At 34.8% G+C, this 9,287-nt stretch overlaps 1 pseudogene; it reads left to right on the top strand.

The window, feature by feature from the left end:
• The first annotated feature begins 2,716 nt into the window (after positions 1-2,716).
• On the top strand, positions 2,717-5,583 carry LOC125866328 (hyoscyamine 6-dioxygenase-like; annotated as a pseudogene).
• The last annotated feature ends 3,704 nt before the right edge of the window (positions 5,584-9,287 follow it).

Below are 9,287 nucleotides of genomic sequence, written 5' to 3' on the forward strand. Positions count from 1 at the left end.
TACACTTGAATAATGAGAAGATGATAAATTCCATATAAATACCCAATCCACACTCACACAATCTTAACGCACCATCAAAAGTGAGACAATATAACCTTTCAAACCGCACACTATAAATTATCTTATATATCAACTAATTTTTTTTTACCTCACAATATCATGACTAGAATTCAATCAACATTTAACAATGAACAAGAATTATGAAACTCTTCATCAATTTCCATTACTCTCAATCACACAACAAAACATACAAGGTTCAATACAATTAACGAAGTGACAAAGGGGTCCACTTTCCTTAGAAGAGTGTGAAATCAACTCAGGGCTTTAGCCGTCCCTTCATGTCGACTCACAAAATCCACACCAACTAATATTCATGAACAACAACACTCATAATACTGATTTTGAAAATTAGGTTTGAAACAATCCAAAAATTAAATCTTGAGGACTAACGGTAAACATAAATTTTTATGTAAAAAAATGATACCCAAAGATTTGGGAATTCACAAGTGAAATTGCATAAAAAAATGTGTTTGAAATCATCCCAAAAAGTCCAAAACACAAGATCAAAGTATATGAGAAAAACCCCAACAATCGGGTTTGAGACCCTGAATCAAATCTAAAATATTTATTGAAAAATATCTTACCCATGCTTAGGGAAGTTCAAATATGAAGTTTCATAAAAAAGGGAGTTAAAATCAAACCTTGAAATCCTATATTTATCGAAATTTAATTTTTTCGGGCAAACCCCAAATTCTCAAGATTATATACCGTTAATATGTTGAAATAATTGATAAATTAACTAGTTTGTGCCAAAATCTGCTTACCGATAACATAATGATACTAAATATACAGCTTCAGCAAAAACATAGTCTAAATCAATAAAACTCCAATCTTACAAAGAAATTCACTGACAAGAAAATAAAACCAGATGAAGAAATCATGAGATAATGCCATAATGAGGATCTGATACTAACTGAAATATTAAATCGAGAGGAATCCTTCAAGAATCACTCCATTGAGAGCTCTAGAACTCCCAATATGCTCAAAATACCAAACAAAATATAGTCTGAAATTTTAAATACCTAAACCACAATATTTACACAAAAAAACAGCAACTTAAATTTTTTCACTAGAAAAGTTGTAACTTCCTCATACGATAGCAAAATGACCTAATTATTTTTTCTAAATGTCTTAAATAATGATAGAAACTCATTTCATGCTCGTTTGCCCAGTAAATATCATTTCTTGTCGGTAAATAATTATCTTATATTTCGCAATAAAAGTCCAATCTCACCTTAGCAAAAATACACAGAACTTTGCAGATCAGTCCTATAATTCATGCTCCAACTTTTAGAAGTTTTGAAATAATTTTTCGATCTTTAAACTAATAACAAATCTTTTATTTGACATAAATAGCTTAAACAACACCAAAGCACTCAAAATGCTTTAAAACTCACCCAAAACTCATCCAGAACCTCTCGAATACAAATCAAATATGCTACTAGCTTAGAAATGATAATTCAAACTCAATGGAAACATCACAACACCCAAACAAGGTCATCTTAACCCGATGTTAACCATATTTAATTTTAACATAAAATCTCCAATTTTGTTTTTTTAAAATGACATGAAACTCATCCAAAAGTATCAAGAACTAAACTAGACCTTCAACTAGACCAAATATCACCATTCAGACCTAGGGAAATTATCAAAACTGGACAATGATCTTTCTAACATCAACCGTTGACTAAAGTCAAACTTTAGCTTTAACTTTTCTAGCATCTCATTTAATGACTATAAATCTAACAAAAATCCTTTGGACCCAAACCCACGGTGCATCGACATCAAAAATCACATTCGAGTGCTAACGAAGTTGTTGGAATTACATTCCGTGCTTGCTATCACTGGATGTGCACTTTCGTCAACTATCTTATATTTTCAACTTTGAAAACACAAACTCTTCCAAAACTCATCTAAATACCTAGGACCTGAGTCAATAGTCCTACTAACCCCAAAGTCAAGTTTCGGAGCTGACTGAATTCCATTTCGAGACCCAAAACTCCGATTGTTAACTAAAATTAGCTGTTTCAACTTAAAAGCTTCAAAAACTCTAAGACTTCCAAAAATCTCAATTTTTCGATGTGGTTTTAAATCTAACCTCATATATTGATCAAATATGACTCGGGGGAACTATTAGGAGGGGGAAAAGGCCAAAATTCTAGAAAATTCCAAAAATGACCTTCAGGATCATTACAGCTTGCCCTTCCCTACCTGTTAAGAGCTAGCCCTACCTTGTCTCGTATTCGTTATGCTCCATTGCTATCCCTAAAAGTCACCAAATTTTCTTCATTCCTATGGCAAAACACCAACATAGTTAGGTTGGGATAGATACCAACGATAAATCTCTTGGTCCATAGACTAGTATTTGATTTTCTAATAATTGTATTACCAATCACTCCATATCATTTATGAAACATTGGGTATGTTAAGGCAACTTTTCAAATACTTAGAGGATGTTATGTGCAATTCTTTTCCTTATAAATAGTCCTTCATCTCATGTAGGAAAACAAACAAAAAAGGATTGGGAGTACTAACAACTTGAAGTTTGTTTCCTAGGTACACACATTATTCTATATAAATTTCTTTTTTTATGTCTAATTACTCAATTTCACTTCTTTTTATTTTGGTTAGATTCATTCACAGAATTAAGAAGAATATGGCAAACATCATCTCTAGTAAAGCAGAAGCACTTCCTCCAACTTATGTTCTACCAATGCATGAAAGGCCACTAGCTTCAGTTCCAATTGTCAAGGAAATTCCTATCATTGATTTGAGTGAAGAACGAACTGTTGTCGCTCAACAACCTGTGAAAGCTTTTGAAGAATATGGCTTTTTTCAGGTTCAAGAATATTCATGCAAATACTAGTAGTAATATTTTGGCATAATGCATAAATGTGTCATTTAACTTGGCCTCAGACATCTATGCCCTCCAACTTTGAGTGTGCACACGTAGACACTTATACTTGTATAAAATTTACAAGTAGACACATGCATTCTATAAATGTGACAGATTACACGTAGGGCACCATGATGTATAGCTAGGATGCAAATTCGCACATAGGACGCTAATAACCATGTAGGACGCATGTGTATACTTGTTCAATTTTGTGTAAGTTTGAGTGCCCACTTGTGCACTCAAAGCTGGAGGTCAGCTGAAGCCAAGTTAAACGAAATTTATGTTAAACAAGATTAACTCAAATTGAAATACGATATAATGATGAAACGGTAACTAATCACGGGGTACCGAAAGATTTAATGAACAAGGCAATGGAAGTGTACGAAGAATTTTTCAATTTTCCAGTGGAAGAAAGAGAAAACTATGTGAATGCAGCGGAAACACTCTATACAAGCAATCCCAAGCATCATAATTCAAAGGAGCATAAAAACTGGAAGAAAGTCTTGGAACACAACTGTAATATTTGATCGACAAGATAAAAAAACATTGCCTAGTAACCCTCCAAAATATAGGTACCTATTTTTTCACTTTTTTCCTTCTATGTACTATTATTAATTTCTTAGTAATTATGGCAACTTAGATGGGTTAAGGAGTAGTTTGGTAGCTGATTAGAACAATGTAGCTGTTATAAATACATGCATTAGTTATGAGAGAATCAATGTACTATTTTCTACAAGAGTTAGTTATGACTAGGAGGGTCATGGTGCCCAGCTCAGCTGGAAAGGCGTAATTTGATCTGAGAAGTGCTATTAAGCTCGCTGACTAGGATTGAAATCTAAATCTAGTCTTCGAGACCTCATAACAAAAGAAAGTCGTGGAGTGCATAAGCCCCTATGTATATAAGGACAACTTTCTTGTAGTAGTAATCAAGAATGAGAGAGTAGGGGGTGGCAACTAAAGAGGTAACAAGATTGACCACAAAGGGGTTACTTATTCTTGTATTATTTATTCCACTTTCTATTCTGTATAAAATTTATGCATAATTTTCCTCATAACTTACACATGTACTAGTCATGCATATTTTTAAATTGCTAACAAAACACCTTATATTTTCATGGGAAAATTAAACATGAAAATGAACTTTCAAGGAGGTTATTGGTGCATATTCATCTGAAGTAAGCAAGTTGAGCATGATCATCTTTGATTTGGTAAGCAAAGGACTAGGCTTGGAGGTAGGGTACTTTGGCAAAGAACATAAGCAGAAAATGATTGTCCATCACTTTCTAGTATGCCCAAATCCAAGTTCAACCTTAGGAATGGATGGACATTATGATCCTAATCTCATAACCATTTACTAACAGCAAGTATATGGCCATCAAATACTGAAGAATGAGGAATGTATTGGTGTGGAACCTCTACCTCATGCATTTGTTGTCAATTTCGGTCTCCCAATAATTGTAATATTTCATTTAACTTCCATTTATGAATGATACATAGACGTGTCCTATAATTTTACTTCAGCCGACATGTATGCCCTCCAACTTTTGGTGTGCAGTGTGCACAAATATACTCTAAAACTTGTATAAAAAATCAAACAAGTAGACAAATTAGACGTGTCCTACATGACATAATACACGTAGGACGCCATGTAGAACACAAAGTTGTCATATATGATGCCATGTAGGACGAATGAGTTTATTTGTTCAATTGTATACATGTTTAAGTATCTACTTGTGAACACCTAAAGTTAAAGGTAACAGTTGTCAGCTGAAGCCAAGTTTAAAGTTATGTTTACGTATTATGCCTTTTATTTTATGATATAATACATAAACGTGACATATCATGTGACATCTAAACAATAGATACACATGTCCTACTTGTATTGTGCCACATAGGAATGTGTGTGTATATTTGTTAACTTTATACAAGTTTAAGTGTCTACTTATCCAAATCCAAAATAGGTGGGCATAAATATCAGTTAATGACAAGTTAAAGAGCTTATTTATGTTTTATGGCTTTATTTAGCCAATTTTGTTTCATTTTATGTGTCCTTGTTAATTTGAATTAGTTTCCAAGTTTAAATTAATTCTAAAACTGGTTTTGAATCTATATTCTTAAACTAAATGTACATATAAAATTGATATAGTACATAATCATGCCCTTTAAGTTGGCCTATCTGACATTTATTTCCTTTAATTTTGGGTGTGCACATGTACACTTAAACTTGTATAGAGTTGACCAAGTAAAGACACACATCCTACTTGCGTCCTACGTGACAAGTTACATCCTATGTGGCATCCTACGTGTATTTTGCCACGTAGACATGTGTCTCTACTTATTCAACTCTATATAAGTTTAAATGTCTACTTGTGTAAATACAGGTAATGACCAATGGGAAGTTGGAAAGTGTTGTACATCGAGCGGTGCCAAATACAACTCAAACATGTACAGGCATTGGTACTTATTTTTCTCTAGCAAATATTGTCGACCGTGCAAAATCATTTCTTGGTCCAGGCAATCCCCCAATGTTTAAACCCTTTAAATGGGACACTGAATGTTTTCCACTTTATGCCAACAAGAAATTAGTATACCACGCAGCATTGGAGGCTTTCAAAATCTATGCATAGTCATTTGAATTTCTACCAAAATAAGATTTTTCATTAATTTACAATTCTTATGTAATTTGTGACCTAAGTTTGAATCGAGCTGGTTATTCAATCTTGAATAAGAATCTTTTTTATTTTTGCCAGTAAGATGATAAATTAAAACTAAACTTCTAACTATAAACATATCAAAACATTTGGATGGTTATGAAACTTTTAAGACCTGTTATTTTTAATCTTCCAAAATATTTATATGACTAGAAGTACATTTAAGACTTGTCTGTTTTGGTGCCAATAATGGAGGTATTTCTTTAACTTTATTTATTCCATTTTATGTGTCCTTATTAATTTGTTCTCCAGCGTCCATTATATTTATTTCTCATCCATCTCAAAAGTTGCAAAGCATAAAGTGTATTCATCTTGGATTTTCAAGTATAGTTGACTTCCATCTAGGAAAGTAAAGCAACATAATGAGATTTGTAACGATCTGACCCGATCTTTATGAATAGGTCAATAGGGAAAGAAGTTAAGCCAGAAAACTTTGCAAGTGAAAAGCTTTAAGTTGGGAAAGATGATCATATTTTCCCGAGTTAGGATTGTTAATAATCCGGGTAAATTAATAGATCATTAGTGATTGATTATTATTTTTATTATTTGTTTTACACCAAGAACAAGCCAAGATACTTCACAAGTGGAAAATGCGGGTTATTTAGAGTTTCCAAGAAACTTGATTCTAAAAGTTTAGAGAGGGGAGGTGGGTGAATAATTTTTTTCCTTAGGCGACTGAATGTTTAGGATAATTGACTCACTTGCAGATTAGTAATAAAGTAAAATACAAGTACAAAATGGTTAAAGTAAATGACCCAGAGATATTTATACTGATTTGGATCACCGATGTAGTGCCAAGTCCAGTGTACTTGGGTTTCAAGAATTTCCTTAAGAGCTTTGAATGATTAGGATTACAACAGCTATAAAGATTGTATTCCCTAATAAACTTATGATCTCTTGACACAACCTCTACTTGTGTAACTAAGGTTATCACTCCTTGCTCATTTTTCCTTACAATTTGATACACAGAGAGTACACATGTTTTATGAAAGATGAAAGAAAGATAATACAATTGTTCAAGTGAAGTGCGCAGATTCTGTTTAACTCTAAGACTGGTTAAAATAGCTTTGCTCTTTTACGGGAAACCCAAGAATATTTCATTTAATCAAGGATTTTTAGAGATTTCTTGATTGAGTCTGACTTGAGGAAGATTGAATTCATATCCATATCAGATATGTTCATGACATTCTTCCTTATTGATTTGTTTTAGCTTCCTTTCCATATTTCTTGAAATGTGAAGGCTTGTCCATCAGCGCGGCTTGATTAGAAAGGATTTGTGCATCATCTTGATTTGGAGTATCCTTGATTTGATTCGTTAATTATGATCTTGAGGATTGGAGGTGATTTGATTGCTTTATTTTAGTGGCTTAAATCAACTAACTTTATTGTTGTCATGCCCCGAGCCTACACCCTGGGTGGGACTGGCACTCAAGAACCATTGCTGGCCCCAAGCGAACTCTTGGCCTGACTTACTTACTCAACGGAAGACCCTAAGCACGAAATCTAAAGGGAGTGCAAGTAGTCCTCGAGTAAATGATTTATTGCCACGCATACTCGACAAAGTTGAGGGCTCTGATGATTTGCTAAAAGGTATGAAAGATGACTTTTCATCATTAAATAGTAAAGTGAATTCTCATGATGATGCCATCAAAATGCTGGAAGGTAAATTGAGTCTATTATCAACTCAATTAACGTCCAAAACACCGATGGAATATATTGAAAGAGAGTTGGTTGTAGTTACCCATAGTGGAAAGGTGGCAATAGGGAATGTGATGGAAGATGAGGATCCTTAAAAGCATGAAGAGAATCAAGGTATGGAGGAACAAGAATTACCTATTCTACAAAACCTTGCAAAAGAACCACATGAGGAAGCACAACAACAGGTTCAAGTTCCAAAAGTCATGCACCCTTTACCCAAGAAACCTTCATCATTTCCCCCAATGCTTGAAAAAGAAGAATGAAGATGAAAAGTTCAAAAAGTTCTTGTCAGTGTTCAAGAAATTATCCATTAACCTCCCTCTGGTGGAAGCATTATTGGAAATGCCGAGATACGCCAAATTCATGAAAAATCTAGTTACAAAGAAAAGGAGCTTGGACTATGAAACTATTGAAGTACCCCATAGTTGCAGTGCAATTATGACAAAAGAGCTTATCACTAAGAGAGAAGATCATGGGGCATTCACCATCCCGTTCACCATTGGTATGCTCCAATTCGCTAAAGCTTTATGCGATTTAGGAGCAAGCATCAACTTAATGCCATATGAAATATACAAATAGCTTGGTTTGGGTGAACCAAAGGCAACCACAATGAGACTCATTATGGCGGATCGATGAATCAAGCATCCAATGGGGATACACTATGACATCTTGGTAAAAGTAGATAGGTTAATCTTTCTGGCTGATTTTGTGATTTTAGATTGTGAGATCGATGCTGAAATCCTAATTATTTTGGGAAAACCATTCTTAGCAACCGGGAGGGCATTGGTGGATGTCGAAAGTGGGAAATTGAAGTTTCGGGTGAACAATGATGAGGTAACCTTCAATATTTGCAAATGCATGAAACAACCAAGTGATATCCATGTGGTGTCAACTAAGGATGTTATAGATGAAGCGGTGGAAAGTGTGAGCCATTTGATGCAAAAGAATGAACCCCTTGAATTTGTGCTTGCTAATTATGATGAATCCAAAGTTCAATGCTATGATGAAGTGGCAGCTGCCTTATCAGAATTAAGAGTATATTCAAGCAATCCATTCAAGTTGGATATCGACCAGAAAAACAGAGAAAGTCCTCATGTAAAGTGATCAACTGAGGAACCGCCAAATCTGGAATTAAAAGCACTAGGCTCTTATCTCAAATATGTTTTCTTAGGAGCAAATAATACTTTACCCATGATTATCGCAGCTGACTTGCTTGATGGGCGGGTGAACTTGCTCATTGAAGTACTGCAGAAACATATAAAAGCTATAGGATGGACCATAGCTGATATAGTGGGCATACCTCCTGGTATCTGTTCGCACAAGATTCGTCTTGATAATGAATGTAAACCGAGTGTGGAACATCAACGGAGATTGAACCCACCAATGCAAGAGGTAGTTAAAAAGGAGATTATCAAGTGGTTAGACGCAGAAGTAATCTACCCGATTGCAGATAGTAAATGGGTAAGCCCGGTACAATGTGTACCGAAAAAGGGAGTGTCACTATAGTCCCAAATACAAAGGGGGAACTCGTGCCGATAAGACTAGTGACTGGGTGGAAAGTATGCATGGATTATCAAAAGCTTAACTCATGGACCGAAAAGGACCACTTCCCAATGCCTTTTATGGACCAGATGCTTGATCGGTTATCAGAAAGGGGGTGGTATTGTTTTTTAGATGGGTACTCCGGCTACAATCAAATCTCTATTGCGCCTGAAGACTAAGAGAAAACCACTTTTACTTGCCCTTATGGAACATTTGCATTCAAAATGATGCCATTCGGGTTATATAATGCCTTAGCGACATTTTAGTGTTGCATGTTGTCTATTTTTACCAATATGGTCGAAGACTCTATGGAGGTATTCATGGACGACTTCTCAGTCGTAGGGGATACGGTTGAAGAATGCTTGACACACTTAGGGCAA

The sequence above is a fragment of the Solanum stenotomum genome, chromosome 5 (assembly GCF_019186545.1).
Source record: "Solanum stenotomum isolate F172 chromosome 5, ASM1918654v1, whole genome shotgun sequence".
In the NCBI taxonomy this organism is placed as follows: Eukaryota; Viridiplantae; Streptophyta; class Magnoliopsida; order Solanales; family Solanaceae; genus Solanum; species Solanum stenotomum.